This window comes from Chiloscyllium plagiosum, unplaced genomic scaffold (assembly GCF_037043375.1).
Source record: "Chiloscyllium plagiosum isolate Xiang-an unplaced genomic scaffold, Cpla_swu_hap1 HiC_scaffold_27, whole genome shotgun sequence".
Taxonomy (NCBI): domain Eukaryota; kingdom Metazoa; phylum Chordata; class Chondrichthyes; order Orectolobiformes; family Hemiscylliidae; genus Chiloscyllium; species Chiloscyllium plagiosum.
Genome location: NW_028270165.1, coordinates 35,545,493 through 35,563,145, shown reverse-complemented (window position 1 = coordinate 35,563,145; position 17,653 = coordinate 35,545,493). Strand labels below are relative to the sequence as shown.

The window sequence follows — 17,653 nt, the reverse complement described above, 5'->3', positions numbered from 1 at the left end:
TACAGCCAAACCTACTGATTTGCTCCAGCAGATTCGCTTTCTGACTCGGACTCTCAGCATCCGCAGTCCTTTACGTTAGAAATGCAATCAATTCAGAAACCCCTTTGTGCTTTCTCAGTGGAAAAGATTTCCGTTTGGGAAACATTTTCCTGACATCATTAAAAACGCACATCTTTGCAGCCTCGAAAGCGGTAGGAGCGAGAACAACAAACGCTCCGTCCCTGGGTGGTCTCGAACCACCAACCGTCCGATTAGCAGCCGAACGCGCTGACCAGTTGTGCCACAGAGACAGGGCCGGACCGGCCTCCACAGTCTCGTTGAGGAAGCAGCTATTCAATTCATAATTCAACCTGCCCCGCCCAGAATTACCATTGTCAAAGCACTGATAACACGGTAGTTTGGTGTCAGCTCGGATTACAGGTCCTGATTTCTCTGTCCTCTGGTCTCCCTGTTCCCACAGAGTTAAATGTTGTCTGTTCTCAGCTCTGCTCGATTTCTGCTGAATCTTTGACCCCCTTTTACACCTTCTGGAGCAATAAAATATTCTGAGTCTCCAGGAAATGACACCTTATCTATACCCCTCCTGATTTTAAAATTCTCGATAAAGTTATCTGTCAACTTGCTAGGCTTCGTTGGAAAAATGTCCCATCTTCTTCTTAACTCAAACCCTCTATTCCCAGCAGCACGCTGGCAAAGTAGGGAATAAGGATTTGTATCAAATCACATAAATATACTGTCTGAAAAAATCTGGCTATGTTCTTGCCTGAGACATTGAGAGTCCCTGGTGTAAGTAATTACCAATGCAATTATTTTGGTCACAGAATTGAACAATCATTTTGCAACAAAGGGGTCTACTCTGATAAGGAGGTAGTGGTTATTTCTCGGTTAAGTGAACAGTTTGTAGATCAGGGAGATGAAGTTCCAGACATTTGGCAACTGTGGATGCTGGAAATCTGAAACAAAAACTGAGAACACTGGAAAAACTCAGCAGGACTGGAAGCATATGTGGCGAAAAAGAAGAGTTAAGGTTTCCAGTCAAACAACTCCTCTCCAGGATTCTGAAATTGTTTGTGAGAACCTCTTAAGACTACTGCTCCGCTTTAAGACTATAATACACAGGAGCAGGATGAGGCCATTTGGCCCATCGAGTCTACTCCACCAGTCGATCATGGCTGATATATTTCTCCATCCCATTCTGCTTCCTTCTCCTCATAACCCTTGACCCCTTACTAATCAAGAACCGATCTCTGTCTTAAATGCCCTCAATGACTTGGCATCCTCAACCCTTCTCCTAGTGGAAACATCATCTCCACATCCACACTATCTGGTCGTAGAGTAGCACAGCGCTGCCTGACCCACTGTGATCTTCAGCATTTGTTGTTTTCAGGAAGGATTCCAGCATCTACAACAATGCGTTTCTAAATTTTGTACCCAAGTGGTTAGCTCTCCCGTGAGATCGCGTGAGATTTAACCTTACTCAACAATCCACTGTGTGGTACAATTAACAAAGTTCACAGTCCCCACCTCCTTTTGCATACGTCTGTAGCACAATCAGTGGTGAGCACTGCTGCCTCACCGCACCAAGGACCCGCATTCGATTCCAGCCTTGGGGCGACTGTCTGTGCGGAGTCGCCCGCACATGAGCGTTTGCATATTCTCCCTGCCGTGTCTGCGTGGGTTTCCTCCAGCTGCTTTGGTTTCCTCCCAAAGTCTAACGATGTGCGGTTTCGGGAGAAGTGACCATACTAAATGGGGCCAGAGTGTGCAGTAAGTGGAGTGTAATGGGATAGGTGAAATTGTATGCATGCGTTACACTTTGGATGGTCTGTGTGGACTTGTTGGGCTGAATGGCGTGTTTCCACATTGTAGGAATTCTACGTGGCATTCCCCCAACTCCAGAGTCTCAGCGCTCTTGGCTTTTCCCATGGACAGTGTTAGGAGGGAAACATTGTTTTACACGGGAGGAAGGTTCAGCGAGTGTGAAGCTAAAAGTACACGCAGTGCATCGCTTGAGCTGTTTTCCCCGGTATACCAGAGGCTGAGGGGTGACCTGACAGACGTTTATAGAGTCATGCAAGGCATGGATAGGTTAAATAGACAAAGTCATTTCCCAGGGATGGGAGAAGTCCAGAACAGGAGGGTAGTATGTTTGGGGTGAGAGAGGCAAGTGTAAGGCATAATCTGCCGGAGGAAGGAGTGGATGTAGGTCCAATTATGACATTTAAAAGAAATCTGGATGGATATATGAATAGGAAGAGTTCAGAGGGATATGGGCCAAGTGCTGGTAAATGAGACGAGATTAAGTTAGGCTATCTGGTCGGCACGGATGAGTTGAATCGAAGGACCTGTTTTTGTGTTGTGTATCTCTATGACTCTGGCTTGCCCATAATGTTTGCCATGCCTGTATGTTCAGTTTCTGTCTGGTGTCGGTGCCAATGCCTTGATATCTCATTTCCTCCACCTCCCCAGATGTTAACCATTCCGTGTCTGGTTGTTTCTCAAGAAGCTGCATTGAAGGTTCATCCTGAATTGATACTTTTTTTACTTCCCAAAATCAGACTTACTCACTCCTACATATCGTGAAAGATACTAACTTTCAGGTGGAGGTATCCAAAATTCAGAGGTGTCTGTCTTGATCTTTTCACTTTTCGGTCTCTGTAAGATTCTGAATCAGTACCATCGGGAGAATTAGTTTGAGCGGAGTGGGAATAGAGGGGTGAGAGGGGGTGGGATGGTGCTTTCAATTTTGTGGAAAAAGAAAAGAGTGTTCTGCAGAAAGTAGAATTGCTTGTTTGGAATTTCTAACCTGGACTGACAGTGATGATTTATGTAATCTCTTTTTACAGATTATTTGAAGATCTGAAGACGGAAGTTTCAATATCAATATCTGAAGGGCTTTGCCTGAAATATTGACTCGACTGCTCCTCAGATGCTGCCTGATCTGCTGTGATTTTCAAGCATTGCACTTTGACTCTGACCTTTCAGCATTTGCAGTCCTCAATTTCACGTCAATGTCTGACAGTCACTGAATCCATCGGGACAATAACAATTTTCGGCCATGATTCTGTGAGAAGGAACCAAGCTTTTTGGTTTCTGTTTCAGTACTTTTTAAACATCAGTGAGACTGGAAGAGAGACACTACTGTTGCAGCACTCTGATTGTGGAGCAGAAAATGTTATACAGACTGGGAGGTGGAATTCACGGCAGAGAGGTGCTGTACACGCGTTTGTGTGCAGGTGAAGCTTCGGTCATGGAGAAACCTAAGGAATCCCGTCCCGTGGAGAAACCGTGGAAGTGTGGCGACTGTGGGAAAAGCTTCCGTTTCCCATCTGACCTGGAGACTCATGGGCGCAATCACACCGGGGAGAGACTGTTCTCCTGCTCTGAGTGCGGAAAGGGCTTCAGCAATTCCACCCGCCTGAATTGTTACTTTTTTTGCTTCCCAAAATCAGACTTACTCACTCCTAGATGTCGTGAAAGATACTAACTTTCAGGTGGAGATATCCATAATTCAGAGGTGTCTGTCTTGATGTTTTCACTTGATGAGCCATCAGCGGGTCCACATTAGGAAGAGGCCCTTCAGCTGCCCTGAGTGCGGGAAGACCTTCAGCAATTCCTCTGCCCTGCTGAGGCACCAGCGGATCCACACCGGGGAGAGCCCGTTCTGCTGCCTCAAGTGTGAGAAGCGCTTTACCCAGGCATCCCACCTTCGGATCCATACGGGGGAGAGGCCCTTCCCCTGCCTAGAGTGCTGGAAGGCCTTCAGCAATTCCTCCCACCTGCTGAGGCACCAGCGGGTCCACACTGGGGAGAGGCCGTTCACCTGCCCCGAGTGCAGGCGGAGGTTCTCATCATTCTGCACCTTGCAGAAGCACCAGCGGGCACACCAGTGCTCCCAACAATCTGATTCTGCTGGTGAAACTGCTGTGGGTCACTGCGAGGACTGAACCCCTGCCCATTCTGACAGTGCTTATAGTGGGAGAGTCGGTCGGATTTTTTTGTTTTATGCCGTCGTGCTCCCCCACCCCCGCAACTTTGCTTCCAGTGGGGGAGCCCAGGAGCCCAGGAGCTTTCTCTCTAGTGTTTTCTGTCCAGTTAAAGAATTATTGCCTCTGTCTGGGAACGGGCTCCAGTCTGTAAGAAATAGCTGAATACTTCAGGGTGTCCATTCACATTCAGCAGTGACATTGAAATTAAATTTACAGTTATGTGCCTGTGACCAACTCATCATCGAAGGATTGCCCAACAGCTTGGCAATCCATTGTTGGGAATTGATTGCTTCAATTGATAATTTTAAAAATTCTCTTTCTTAATTTACCCCTTAATTTTGTGTCTATGGGATGGTGGAGGACTTGATCATAAGGCTTAAATCATCGCTATTAACTGGATTATCTTGTTTAACTTCGCCCTAGTAAATTTGCGGTATTCATAATTGTTTATTCTTGTTTAAATTATAATTCTGGTGTGCAAGATCTGTTCATCAAGTGTGGCCCTCTTGATGAAACTGCTGTGGGTCACTCCCAGGACTGTGCCCTTGTGCATTCTGACAGTGTGTTTGTGCAGTGGGAGAGTCAGTGGGCTTTTTTGTTTTATGCCCTTGCCCCGCCCTGCCCCGCCGCCAACTTTGCTTCCATTGGGCGTTGCTGCTTGTTGAGCCCAGGAGCTGTTCTCCCGAGATTCTACTGTCCAGTTAAAGAATTGTTGGCTCTTTCTGGGAATGAGTCCCAGCCTGTAAGAAATGACTGAATACTTTGGGGTGTCTCGTCACATTCAGCAGTGACTTTTAAATTGGATTTACAGTTACGTGTCTGTGAAAAACTCATAGTCCAAGTATTGCACAAAGGCTTGGCAATACATTGTTGGAAACTGTTTGTTTGAATTGGTAAGTTTTTTTAAAAAATTCTTTCTTAATTTGCCGCTGAAATTTCTATTTCTGAGATGATGGGGGACTTGATCAAAGGGTTTAATTCATTGCTATTAATTAGATTATCGACTTAACTTTGGCCTAGAAAAGTTGCCGTATTTATAATTGTTGGTTTTTGTTTAAATTATAATGTTGATGTGCAAGATCTGTTCTTCATCAAGTCTGGTTCGGAAGAGTTGAGAAATTGAGGGACATTGCATGTTTTAATTTCACTGTGTTGTGAATCTGGTGAGAGTGACATACATTTGTATTTGGTTGCTTACCCTTAGTTGTAATGTCTTTCACCCCAACTATTCACTATGGGAGTGAGTTCCACAGTCTCACCACACTCTGAGGATTTTCATGAAATCTTTAGTACAGAATTGGAAGGGAAAGTGTTGACGAGGGCAGAATATAGGGTCTTAACTGCAAAAGCCAGGAAGTCATTCGACAAAGTAAGACCATGACAATGGAGGGACAAATAAGGAACTTTGACAGCAATGAAGAGGTCACACGTCAGATTTCAAGATAATGGTCGTGACAAAAAGAAAAAGTACTCTGCTGATATTGGATATTGTAACGAAGCAAGTTTCGAGATGCTGCAGTTGGTTGAATATGATGACGTAAGTGATGAAATAACCAAAACCACGAAAGTAATTTGATGCCGGTAACCATAAAGCAAGAGTATACTGTTGATTGATATCGGTCAATTGCGTGCAAGTAGGCCATTCAGCCCATCGAGTCAACATTGACTGACCGTCCCACCCAAAACCAGTTCGTTACTCTATCTCTGTAACCCTGCATCTCCCATGGTCAATCTACACTCACCTGCACATCCTTTGGACTGTGGTAGGAGGCCAGAGCACCAGAGGAAAACAACGCAGACACAAGGGGAGAATGTGCAAACTCCTCACAAAGAGTCGGCTCGAGGGTGGGTTCAAACTCAGATCACTGATGCCGTGAGGCAGCAGTGCTAACCACCGTGCCACCACCACACGCTGCTCTCTAAAGAAGTGAATTTCAAAGACTTGGGAACACTTGAGAGAAAAACAAAACTCTCCTATCTTAAATGAGAGGATAGTCTCTGGCTAGAAATGAGTGGACATTACATTTACATTAAGTCCTCTCCAGATGTTATACAGCTTCATCAGATCATCTGTTTCTTCTAAACGCAAATTGATACAAGCCCAGCCTGACATCCCCTTGTCCACGATTATAAGTTGAGTAAATCAGCGACCCTCGACCTCACTGGCATGACACAGGATGCCCTCAATCCAAGTTGACCTTAATTGTCTAACCTCTTGACGCCCACGCCACCATGTGGTCAGCCGCAACTCAGCCCTGAACGAGAGCAGAGGAATTGAATAGACAGCAGTGAGGTGGACATTGCATTCCCAGAGAATATTGTTCAAGTGAGAAAGTTGTTCAGCTCACATTCAGATCATTGCAGGGATCATATCTCCTCTCATTTAAATATCTTAGATCCCAATAACGGTTTAGTTTTGTTGTACATTGTGTGTGTTTGACCTGATTTTCTGTTGCTGTCATTCCCATTAGGGTGTGTGAATTCAGTACCAGATAATAGGCTCAGTTCTGAATTATCCTTGAGGATTGGTGTAGAACGTACTAAGTGTCAGTCATAATGGAAGAAGCTCTACTGTTTATTTAACCCTTTGCTGTCATTGTCCAGGGACTGAATGAATGGGGAAGTGTAGAGGGAGTTTTACTCTGTATCTAACACAATGCTCTCTCTGTCTTGACAGTGTTTGTTGGGGACAGTGTTGAGGTAGCTTCACTTTCAATTTAAGAGTAGAGGAAGCTTTATTCTGATTGTAATCCCATGCTGTCCTTTTCCTGGGAGTGTGAGATGGCATCTGTAATTGAAGTGAATGCAGACTTGCTGTGGGAGTGGAGGGTACTTCTACCTGAGCACACCCATCTTTGAGATTGCTGTGCTGACCAAGACACTCTCAGACACCTTCATTCACTTTTCCAACCAACCACAGGGTGGTTAAGGATGGTATAAATGCAAGCATTGCCAGCGATGCCCACACACCATGCATGAATAAATACTTTTTGTTTAAAAGTTACATTCACGTTCCAAACCCTCTAATGTATGATTACTTACATGGAAAATTCCTGTCAGTTTGGAATATCATTTTAAAACATAGGAATGTGTCAACCATGTAGAAATATAACAAGAACAACAAATGGAGAAGTTAACAGGTAATGAGCAGGACCAGAATGCTGAGTCAGTCTGACCTCCATGGCTGAGAGAGTTCTCCCAGATGTTGAAGTTACACCCTGCCTTTTACTCTTGCAGCTTGCCAAAAGTTTGTCCCCGATGTAAGATCATTCAATAACCCGAAGAACTAACTGTTTTATCTCAATAGCTGCTGCCAGACTTGCTGAGTAATTCCAGCCCTTCTGCTTTATTCTTTTATCGGATTTGAGCTTCCCTAAGTCAGTGTAATGAAGAACTGCAATGCTGGAGATCTGAAACACAAAAATGCACCAATTGCTGGAGAAACTCAATAGGACTGGAAGCACAAGTGGAGAGAGAAGCAGAGTTAGCATTTCAAGAGCTGTGACCCTTCTTCACAACTGTTCTGGACGCATGCCAGGATATTGACTCTGTTTCTTTCTCTCTCTCTCTCCACCGGTGTTGCCAGACTGGCTGAGTTTCTCCAGCAATTTCTGTTCTGACACTTTAACAAGGTTGATGTTTGTTATCCATCCCTAAGTGCAAGGTGTCTTGCTTATGCCAATTCAGAGGGCAATTTAAGAGTCAACCACATTGCTGTGTGTCTGGAGTCACATGTAAGCCAGACCAGGTAAGCATGGCAGTTTCCCTCCTGAAAGGACATTGGTGAACATGGGATTTTATGACAATTGACGTCAGTGCCATCGATACCATACTGAGACTAATTTTGTGTTCCCCATTTATGATTCGAATGATTCACATCTCACCTCTTGCTGTGGTGGGATTTGAACTCATGTTCCCTGGATTACTCATCCTGTGACATTATGTCCACACTGTTGTTTCCCATCCTTTGCTATTTTGTGTTTGCTCTTTATGTCTTAGTCCTCAGATGTTTGGGAAATTGAACCTGTTTAAAAGATTGCCCTAAACCTGCCCCTTTGACCAAGTCTTTGGCCACCTGTCCTAATCTGTGCTCCACTCTTGTGATTTTTAAAGGAATTCTCATTATGTTCACGTGAAGCACTTTGAGATAGTTAACTGTACCACAGGTATTATTTGAATGCAGCTTGTATCCCTATCTTAATATCTGAAAATACAGGGTCATATTTTAAAAGTAGAAGACAAAAATGAGGATGTTTTTTTTTTCTTTCTGATGGTTGTGTGTCTTCCTCAAAAGGCAGTGAATTCAAAATCTTTAAGGCAGAGGTAGACAGGTTCTTGCTAACCAAGTGGGTGACAGATTGTCGGGGATGTGGAGGAATGTAGAGCTGAGGTTGTATTCAGATCAGCCATGATCTTATTGAATGTTGCAGCAGGCTCGTAGGGCCGAGTGGCCTACTCCCGCCCTTTGTATCAAGCAGTCTGTGTCTCCCCTCTTATAGCTATGAACTGGATAATTCCTTTCCAATATTGCGCCTTGCAGACATTTAAGTGAACACCAGGTGGTCTCCTATTGGGAGCAGGCATATTGTAGCAATTGCAATATTTCTTGTGTTAATTTTGTTGCTTCTTACTCAGTATTGCTGAGAATCATCTAAATAAAAACCAAAACACTTCTATAATTATCGCACCAATGGAAGTGTTGGTTTGGATGTTACATTGTTGAATAAGCCATTCCCAGCTTTTCCAGAATTCTGTGTTTAAAGCCCTCGAGTCTGGTTTCTACCCCTGAAACAATTCTTATCAAGGTCATATTTGACATCGTTTGTAACGGTGAGAGGGATGAACATTCCCTCGTCGACCTGCGGACAGCCTTGATCAGGGTTAATGACAATACTGACCCTCTCCAATATTGCTGTATGCTCTGGGAGGGTCTGCTTTTAGTGTCTTCCGTTCTTATTTATTTAACCGTAGCTGCTGGTGTTGGCATCTATACTGATGATATCCAACTGTGCCTGAACACCACTTCTCTCCCGACTCCTCTGTCATTCATAAGTTACCAATAATTTCATCTGAATGCCTGCCCAATTTCCAGCATTGGATAACCATAAACATTCCCTTAGTTAAATATTGTGAAGGGTGAAGCCATTGTTTTAGTCCCCAAGTTCGACCTGAGCACCCCCCGCCCCTCCCCCAACCTCAGTAACTCTGTTGACATCCTTCTTGTCACATTTAAAACTAGGATCGATAGATTCGTGATCAGTCGGGGGATGAACAGTTACAGGAAAAGGGCAGGAACGTGGATGTGGGGAATGCCAGATCAGCCACGATCCTACTGAATGGAGGAGCAGGCTCAAGAGGCTGAATGGCGTATTGCTGTTCCTATTTCTTGTGGATCCCGAGCCCTTACCTTTGATACAGGGCCCTGGCTTCAGTATGTGCCATTACTGAGAGTGCTGATGTTCCCTTGTGTAATATCAACAACTTAGCAGCTGCTGAAACCTCTTGCTCCTTTGTTACCTCTGAACACAATATGCCAATGTGTTCAGGGGAGGCGATGGCCACTTTATTGTCACCAGACCATTCACCCACGTAATGTTCACGGCACTTGGGTTCAAAACCTGCCACGGCAGATGGTGGAATCTGAATTCAATATAAATCTGGAATTAAGAGTCAAATGATGAAATCGTTGTGGTTTGTTGTAAAAACTTATCTGGTTTCCTGCTGTCCAAACCTGGTCTGATCTACATGTGATTCAGATCCACTGTCAGCTGGTTGAATCTTCACTGCACTTTCAATCAAAACCTCCAGGCGGAGGTTCACGATAACCTCCCTACTTTTGTACTCCATTTGAAGGCCAATCTCCCTTTTGCCTTCTCGATTACTCACTGAACTTGGATGAAGAGTTCATGTCATCCTTACCACCTGCATTCTAATCAACTGTATCTACTGCAGTCTTGGCAATAGTACATTCACTTTACTTATCCAAGTAATTCATATAAATATAGTAAATTATTTTGTGACCCAGCACTGATCCCTGTGGAACGTTGCTAGTTGTAAGTTGCGATCCTGAGCATGCCCCTTATCCCTCCTGTATCATTGGTTAGCCAATCATCTATCCATACGATTAGACTGTTTCCAATATCATGTGCATATCATTGGCTCTGCCAGCAAGTCTTCCCAAACCGTCCTTGAAAAAGTGGTGGTGAGCTACCTCTTAAATTACTTCACAAATATGATGTGGTCTATAATAAAGGTTCAGGAGCGAGTTCCAGGATTTTGATCAATAACATCGAAGCAATCCGTATATGTCACAGTTGGAATGTGGTGTTCACACTTGTCTCCTCTTGCTGGTTGAAGTGATGGAGTGGAAGTTGCTCTTGAACAGCCGCCACTCATATAATCAAGCCAGACAGATCGATTGTGGCCAGAGACACTGCCATTTTGCCTTCTCATCAATCTACATTCTTTCCATCCAAATTTTAGTCACATCAAACTGCCTCGCAACGCTGTATGGCCACAGTAAACTATAATAACGTGAAGATCGCTGGGATGATTTTCGACATCCGACTGCAATATAAACACAGATCATTGTTTCCAGTTTTGGTGGAACAAACGACATCATATTGGTGGATAATTACAGTTAGTGCAAACACAGCTATCCATCGATATATATTAATTCTGATCACTTCAATGGCCAAATTTCAATTCAGAAACCAAGTGCACTCGGCTGCTTGTAACATAGACAACATGACAAAGTGGCTCATCGGAGGAGAAATGGGGCATTGAGGAGGAGTGAAATGTTTGCTTTTGGTCACCTCCACAATTGTTAGAAAAACAGGTTGAAACGATTCTTAAAAGGTGGCTGAAGTAATAATGTGGCATAACACTTCAGACAGCGCAAAGTGGAAGATCACTTTCTAGTGGAAGAAAAAGATATTTCTTGTTTCTGAAAGAACTGGGAAACAGAAGAGGGAATGAAATCTGACTTGGGAGCTATTTCCTATTTGTTGAGAATGTTGTTTCATAACAGTCTTGGTTTAGAGCATAAGCTCTTCATCAGGAATAAAGGGTGGCCCAAGGGGGCTGAGAGGTAAATGGGAAGGAAGTGGGGCTGGATGAATGGCAGCTGGGAATGCAATAGGTAGTTGGAGGTAGGGATTGATGGTAATAGGTCAGAGATGAGGGTGGAGCAAATAGGTGAGAAGCAAGGTGGACAGGTATGACAGGTCAAGAGGTTGGTGTCGAATTGGAAGGTTGGATCTGGGACAAGGTGGGGGAGAGGAAATGAGGAAAATGATGAAATCTACATTGATACCATGTGGTTGGAGGGTCCCAAGTCAGAAGGTGAGGTGTTTTTCTTACAAGCGTCGGGTAGCAAGAGTTTGGCAGTGGAGGCGGCCCAGGACTTGCATGTCCTTGGCGGAATGGGAGAGCGAGTTCAAGCGTTCAGCCACAGGGCGTCGATCGTTTAGTTTTCGTGTCCCAGAGCTGTTCCCTGAAACGTTCCGCGAGTTGGCGTCTAGTTTCCTCAATGTGGATGAGACCATATTGCAAGCAATGGACATAATCTTATAAATAGATTGCATAAATCTTAGCAGAGTTCTTTTCTTTAATTAAATTAATGAAAATTTTAACTAAATTGGGTGACTGCATGAAACGGTTTGTTGGTCAGATTTGAATCATCACTCCCAAATAAGACAATGCCATGAATATCAGTGAACTGCTCTTTTTGTTAAAAACCACAAGTTCTTGATGTATTTTCACAACTTACTGGTATTCACATCTGCACATTCAATGTCAAACTCTGACATCAGAAATGAAATTACACCATTAATTTTGACTTTCAATATTCGAAGAAGCAAATTAATAGCACACAGTCAATACCCAGTCTGATTAATATGAAATTACATTTAACCAAAAAAACATAAAACCAAGCTGGGAGATAAGAAATGGGGGATGGGCATAAAGCAAGAAATGTAGCATCATAGAAGGTGCTCCTCCAGGGAGTGTATTTTACAAACTACCGCTGCTAAATATAAACACTCTGATATGATCCTCCGGTTTTAATGTAAACCATAGCCCCATACAGTAGGTACCATTTAAATGAGTTAAAAATACAATCCTTGAGCAAATCCTGCCTCCAGCCTTACCCCCCGCTTCTTGGAGCTTGCACCTTCCTCAAGCTCCTGCGGGTCGTTGAACTCCTGGGCTCCAGCTGCCACTCCTCCACTGAAGAAGCTGTGGGAAGCAGATGCAAAGGCAACAAACAGAACAGAGCAACATTGTAAATGAAAGCAGCTTACGGAGACATTGGGCAATAGGATCACATGGTTTTTACCCAGCGACCTCTGGGTTGTGTGCCCAGCACACTCACGCAGCACTACTCTGCTTCTGGGCTCCCAGTAGCTGGATTGTGGATCAGATTAAAGTAGGCCCTATATCTCTGATTACATTGGTACACAAGGCAGTGAAGAAAGGTTTCAGCACACTGGCCTTCATCAATTAGGGAATTGAGTATAGATGTTGGCAAGTTATGTTGTAGTTATACAGGACGTTGATAAGGTTGCACCTGGAATATTGTGATCAGTTTGGTCCCCTTGGTGTTCTGACTTCTGACTTCTTCATCTCTGGGTTTGTGTTGAACTTGATGGGATACTTTGTCCAACTTAGCATGTTTAAACAGTATCGCTCAGATGATTCATTTGAAACTTTTCAGGAAGTGAGCTCAATAAGATTGAACTATTCAACGTTACTTGGACCCTATTTTAAAATTACATGAGGACCAGTAGTCAGAGACACGTACAACATGGAAACAGACCCTTCAGTCCAACTTGTCCATGCTGACCTGATATCCTAAATTAATCTAGTCCCATTTGACAGCACCTGACCCATATATTCTGGCAGCTCATTTCATATATGTACCACCACCTGCATGAAGACGTTGTCTCTTTAATATATTTCGCCTCTCACCCTAAACCTATGCCCTCTAGTTCTGGACTCCCCCACCCCTGAGAAAAGACCTTGTCTATTACCCTGTCCATGCCCCTCATGATTTTGTAACCTCTATTAGGTCACTCCTCTGCCTCCGATGCTCCAGGTAAAACAGCTCCAGCCTATACAGCCTCTCCCTGGAGCTCAAACCCTACAACCCCCAGCATCATTCCCATAAATCGTTTCTCATGGAGAAGTTAACGTTTCAGTCCTGAAGAAGGTTAATACCCAAAACGCTGACTACTCCACATTCTGAGGCTGTATTCTCCCAACCTCCTGCTTGCAACTTCGGGTTGCAATATGTAGTGGCTCAGTGGTTACCACTGCAGCCTCACAGCGCACGGGACCCAGGTTTGATTCCAGCCTTGGATCGCTGTCTGTGAGGAGTTTGCACAATCTCCCAGTGTCTGCATGGGTTTTCTCTGGGCGATCCTGTCTTCTTACATAAACCAAAGATGTGCAGGTCATGTTGATTGGCCATGCTTAATTGCCCATAGAGTTAGGTACATTAGTTAGAGGGAAATGGGTGTGGATGGGTTACTCTTCGGAGGGTTTGTGTGGACTTGTTGGGACAAATGGCCTATTTCCTGTAGCTAATCTCATCTGCACTAATTTTGTCTCTAACGAATGGCAGAGTAGACTCGACGGGCCCAATGGCCTAACTTCTGCTCCGATGGTCTTGCGGTCTGAGGTTTATTTGGATCATTTCATTGGCAATGTGCAGTCCCTGGCTCAATGAGCAGCAGTGCCCCCGCTGGTGCTTCCGCAAGTTGCAAGCAAACATGAACCTCTTCCCACACTCGGGCCAGCTGAAGGGCCTCCCACTGCTGAAGGACACACAGGTGTTTCGGCAGGGTGGAGGAATTGCTGAAGGACTTCCCGCACTCAGGTCAGCAGAATGGCCTCTCCCCCAACCCCCCATCCCGCCCCCGTGTGGACCAGCTGGTGCTTCCGCAGTGTGGAGGAGCGGATAAAGCCCTTCCCACACTCGGGGCAGGAGAACGGCTTCTCCCCGGTGTGGACGGACTGGTGCCTCAGCAGGGCTGAGGAATTGCTGAAGGACTTCCTGCACTTAGGGCAACTGAACGACCGCTCCCCCATGTGGACTCACCAATGGGCCAGCAGTTCGGAGGAAAGAGCAAAGCCCTTCCTGCACTCTGGGCAGAAGAACGGCCTCTCCTCAGTGTGGACCCATTGGTGTCTCAGCAGGTGGGAAGAACTGCTGAAGGCCATCTCGCACTTGGGGCCGGAGAACAGCCTTCCCCGGTGTGGACCAACTGGTGCGGCAGCAGGCAGAGGAATCACTGAAGGCCTTCCCACACTCAGGGCAGCAGAAGGGCCTCTTTCCCTCTGTGGACCCACTGGTGCTTCAGAGCCCTTTCAAATTTCACAGTATCCTTCTGATAGGAGACCAGAATTGCACACAATATTCCAAAAGTGGTCTAACCAATGTCCTGTACAGCCACAACATAACTTCCCAACTCCAATACTCAGTCAGAGGATTGCGAAAGCTTTCAAAACCCGCAAAAAACAAACAGGAAAGAATGGAGGCCCAAACGAATTTTTGAAAGTCAGCTTGGAAGCATCAATGAGAAATCGGCGGACTGGGTTTATTGGGGACCCGTTCTCCTTAAATACACTATATACCTATTCCTCTTCTGCTCTTCGTAGTTTCTCTGTGCTGCAGTGTGTAGTGGCTCGTTGAAATAATGTCCTGATGCAGCAACGTTTGTGGGTGTTGGGATGATTGTTTCTGTGGTTAAGTATTTGGTTTGTGTGTGTTGTTTTTCTGTCGACGCTAGTTTGAAGTTCCCCCATTGACTGTTCGCTCTACTGTGACATCTAAGAATGGTACGCTGTTGTTGTTCTCCTCTTCAAACCAGGAGCCCTCCTCAGGCCCAAAGCTTCACAATTTGGAACACCAATATACAGACTAGTCAAAGGCCTCCACTGAAAACACCAAGTCGAAGATTCACGCCACTCCATTTACTCCATCCAAGAATTCCTGAACACCAAATACACTAAGATGGAAGAGAATGGAATAATGATGTCCTTTGACATAACAGCCCTGTTCACATCCATTAACATCAACTTGGCCAAAGAAAACTGAAGACACTACTCGAAGAACCAGAGACACAAACACAGCACCAACTTCATCAGCAAAGATAGCACTATCCAGCTCGTGGAACTGTGTCTTACCACCCACTTCATATTCAGTAACAAGCCCTACAAACAAATCAACGAAATACCCATGAAACCACCAGTATCAGGATTCGTCGCAGAAGCAATAATGCAGAGACTCGAACAAACAGCCCTTCCAACGATCCACCCAAACTTTGGGTCCACTACAGTGATGACACTTTTGTCATCAAAAAATGAAACAAATTAGAGGAAACCTACAACACCATCAACAATATTCTCGCTGACATAAAATTCACAAAAGAGGAGAACAACAACAAAGTGTCATTTCTAGATGTCACAGTAGAGCAAACAGTCAATGGTAAATTCAAAACAGCCTCTACAGGAAAACAACGCACACGAACCAAGTACTTTACTCCAGAAGCAATCATCCCTCCACATACAAACAAATCTGAATCAGGACACCATTTCAACGAGCCACGACACACTGCAGCACCCAGGAACGACTAGAAATAATTACACAGCGCATTTAAGAAGAATGGGTAGCCTGCACCCCTGAAAATGGTTTCCCTGACCGGGAATCGAACCCGGGCCGCGGCGGTGAGAGCGCCGTATCCTAACCACTAGACCACCAGGGAGATGTAAATGCATGATGTCAGATCTACTGAAAATGACTTACCTGCCCGAAAAACGAACCCGGGCCGCGGGAGATCGAAGGCTTTCACCTGTGCATCCACCAATGTCATTTCTTGTATCCATTGCTCCCGATGCGGTCTCCTCTGCATTGGGGAGGCTGGAGACTCCTCGCAGAGTCCAGTCACGGCGCTTGAGGGGATACCTCCAGGACACCCGCAACAATCAACCCCATCGCCCTTTGGCCCAACATTTCAACACCACCCCTCCCACTCTGCCGAGGACATGCAGGTCCTGGGCCTCCTCCATCGCCGCTCCCTCCACACCCGATGCCTGGAGGAAGAACGCCCCATCTTCTGCCTCGGATAAATTCAAACCCAGAACATTAATGTAGACTTCACCAGTTTCCTCATTTCCCCTCCCCACACCTTACTTCAGTTCCAAACTTCCAGCACAGTGCTATCCTCATGACCTGTCCTACCTGCCAATCTCCCTTCCCACCTATCTGCTCGACCCTCCTCTCTGACATTTCACCTCCATCCCCACCCCCATTCACCTATTGTACTCGTTGCTACCTTCGGCCCAGCACACCCCCACCCCCACCCCCCAATTTATCTCTCCGCCCTGGAGGCGTCCTGCTTCCATTCCTGATGAAGGGCTTTTGCCCGAAAAGTCGATTTTCCTGCTCCTCGGAAGCTGTCTCATCTGCTGTGCTTTTCCAGCACCACTCTGATCTAAACTCTGGTTTCCAGCATCTGCAATCCGCACTTTTGCCTTCCCAATAAACCCAGTGTGTCGATTTCACATCAACAAACTGACACAAGCAGACGCAACGTGTGCAGAAACCCGAGCCACATTACTTTACATAAAAGACATCTGGGAAATGATGTCCAGACAACTGAAAGCTCTCAGCATCATGGTAGCCCACAAACCTACCAATACACTGAAACAGCGGCTAATGAACCTGGAATAGCCTGTACAAACAACCCGCAAACGAATGTTATTTACAAAATACCATACAAGGAAATATATACATGAACTCTGCCGCACAGTTCTCTGTGGCAAGAAATGCTGGGATGAGATAAGGAAGATTTTTTTCAGCCAAAACGAATCGGCACTGACTGGACAGCCATTTACAATCAACGCTGTCAGGCCAGGATGGAAGATCCAACAGGATGAACAGATGTCTTACTTCCTGAAGATTTACAAACCTGAGACTAGGTTTTGGTATTTGTTCCCTTTCCACTCCCAGGAGCCGCAGAGGTTGTGCTGGTGAGTTGGGGAAAGTGAAATGTGCCCGTGAGCAGCGTGTGGGGCTATTTCAGCTTCCCCTCCTCCGACAGCGCTGTGACGTGTCTCTGATGTTCTCAGGGACACTTACTGACGCGAGACAGTGAAAAGAGTCTCGTTCCTGCAGATCAGGAATTCAAACCGTATGCCGGCTTCAGGACAATGAGAAAGATTAATTGGGGAGTGTGAAGAAGCTGTGAGCTGCATTTCAAAGAGGTAGGTGGAGTCAGATGCGTCATCCATTGCGCCCTGGCACTGTGTGTACCTGACGCCGCCATGATGCAGAGTTCTGACGTTAACATGGACATGCGCAGCAATGGGAACATTCACAAGAGGAACAGCCAAAGATAATCGCCATCATGGCTTCCCTTCCATTGTCCCAACTTTGTGAAGCAGTATCTTTCACTGGCAAATAAAACACCTTTGTCCTCAGGTGCCTGCTTCATTTTGATCACGACTTCACGCCCCTCACTGTTCTTGTCTCATTTCCAAACACTTGGCTCATATCCTCAAAAGCAGCTCTGTGGGTATCTGCTTGTCCCACCCTGACAGACAGTGGGTTGCAGATACCCACCAGTCCCAATGTAAGTGAAATACTTTTCCCCCTCCAC

At 45.4% G+C, this 17,653-nt stretch overlaps 2 non-coding genes across 2 annotated transcripts; both read right to left on the bottom strand.

Moving 5' to 3' along the window:
- Window positions 1–216: 216 nt before the first annotated feature.
- Window positions 217–290, bottom strand: trnas-gcu (transfer RNA serine (anticodon GCU)). Its single transcript has one exon. It is a non-coding gene; the product is annotated as a tRNA-Ser (tRNA).
- A 15,395-nt stretch (window positions 291–15,685) lies between these two features.
- On the bottom strand, window positions 15,686–15,757 carry trnae-cuc (transfer RNA glutamic acid (anticodon CUC)). Its single transcript has one exon. It is a non-coding gene; the product is annotated as a tRNA-Glu (tRNA).
- Window positions 15,758–17,653: the final 1,896 nt, after the last annotated feature.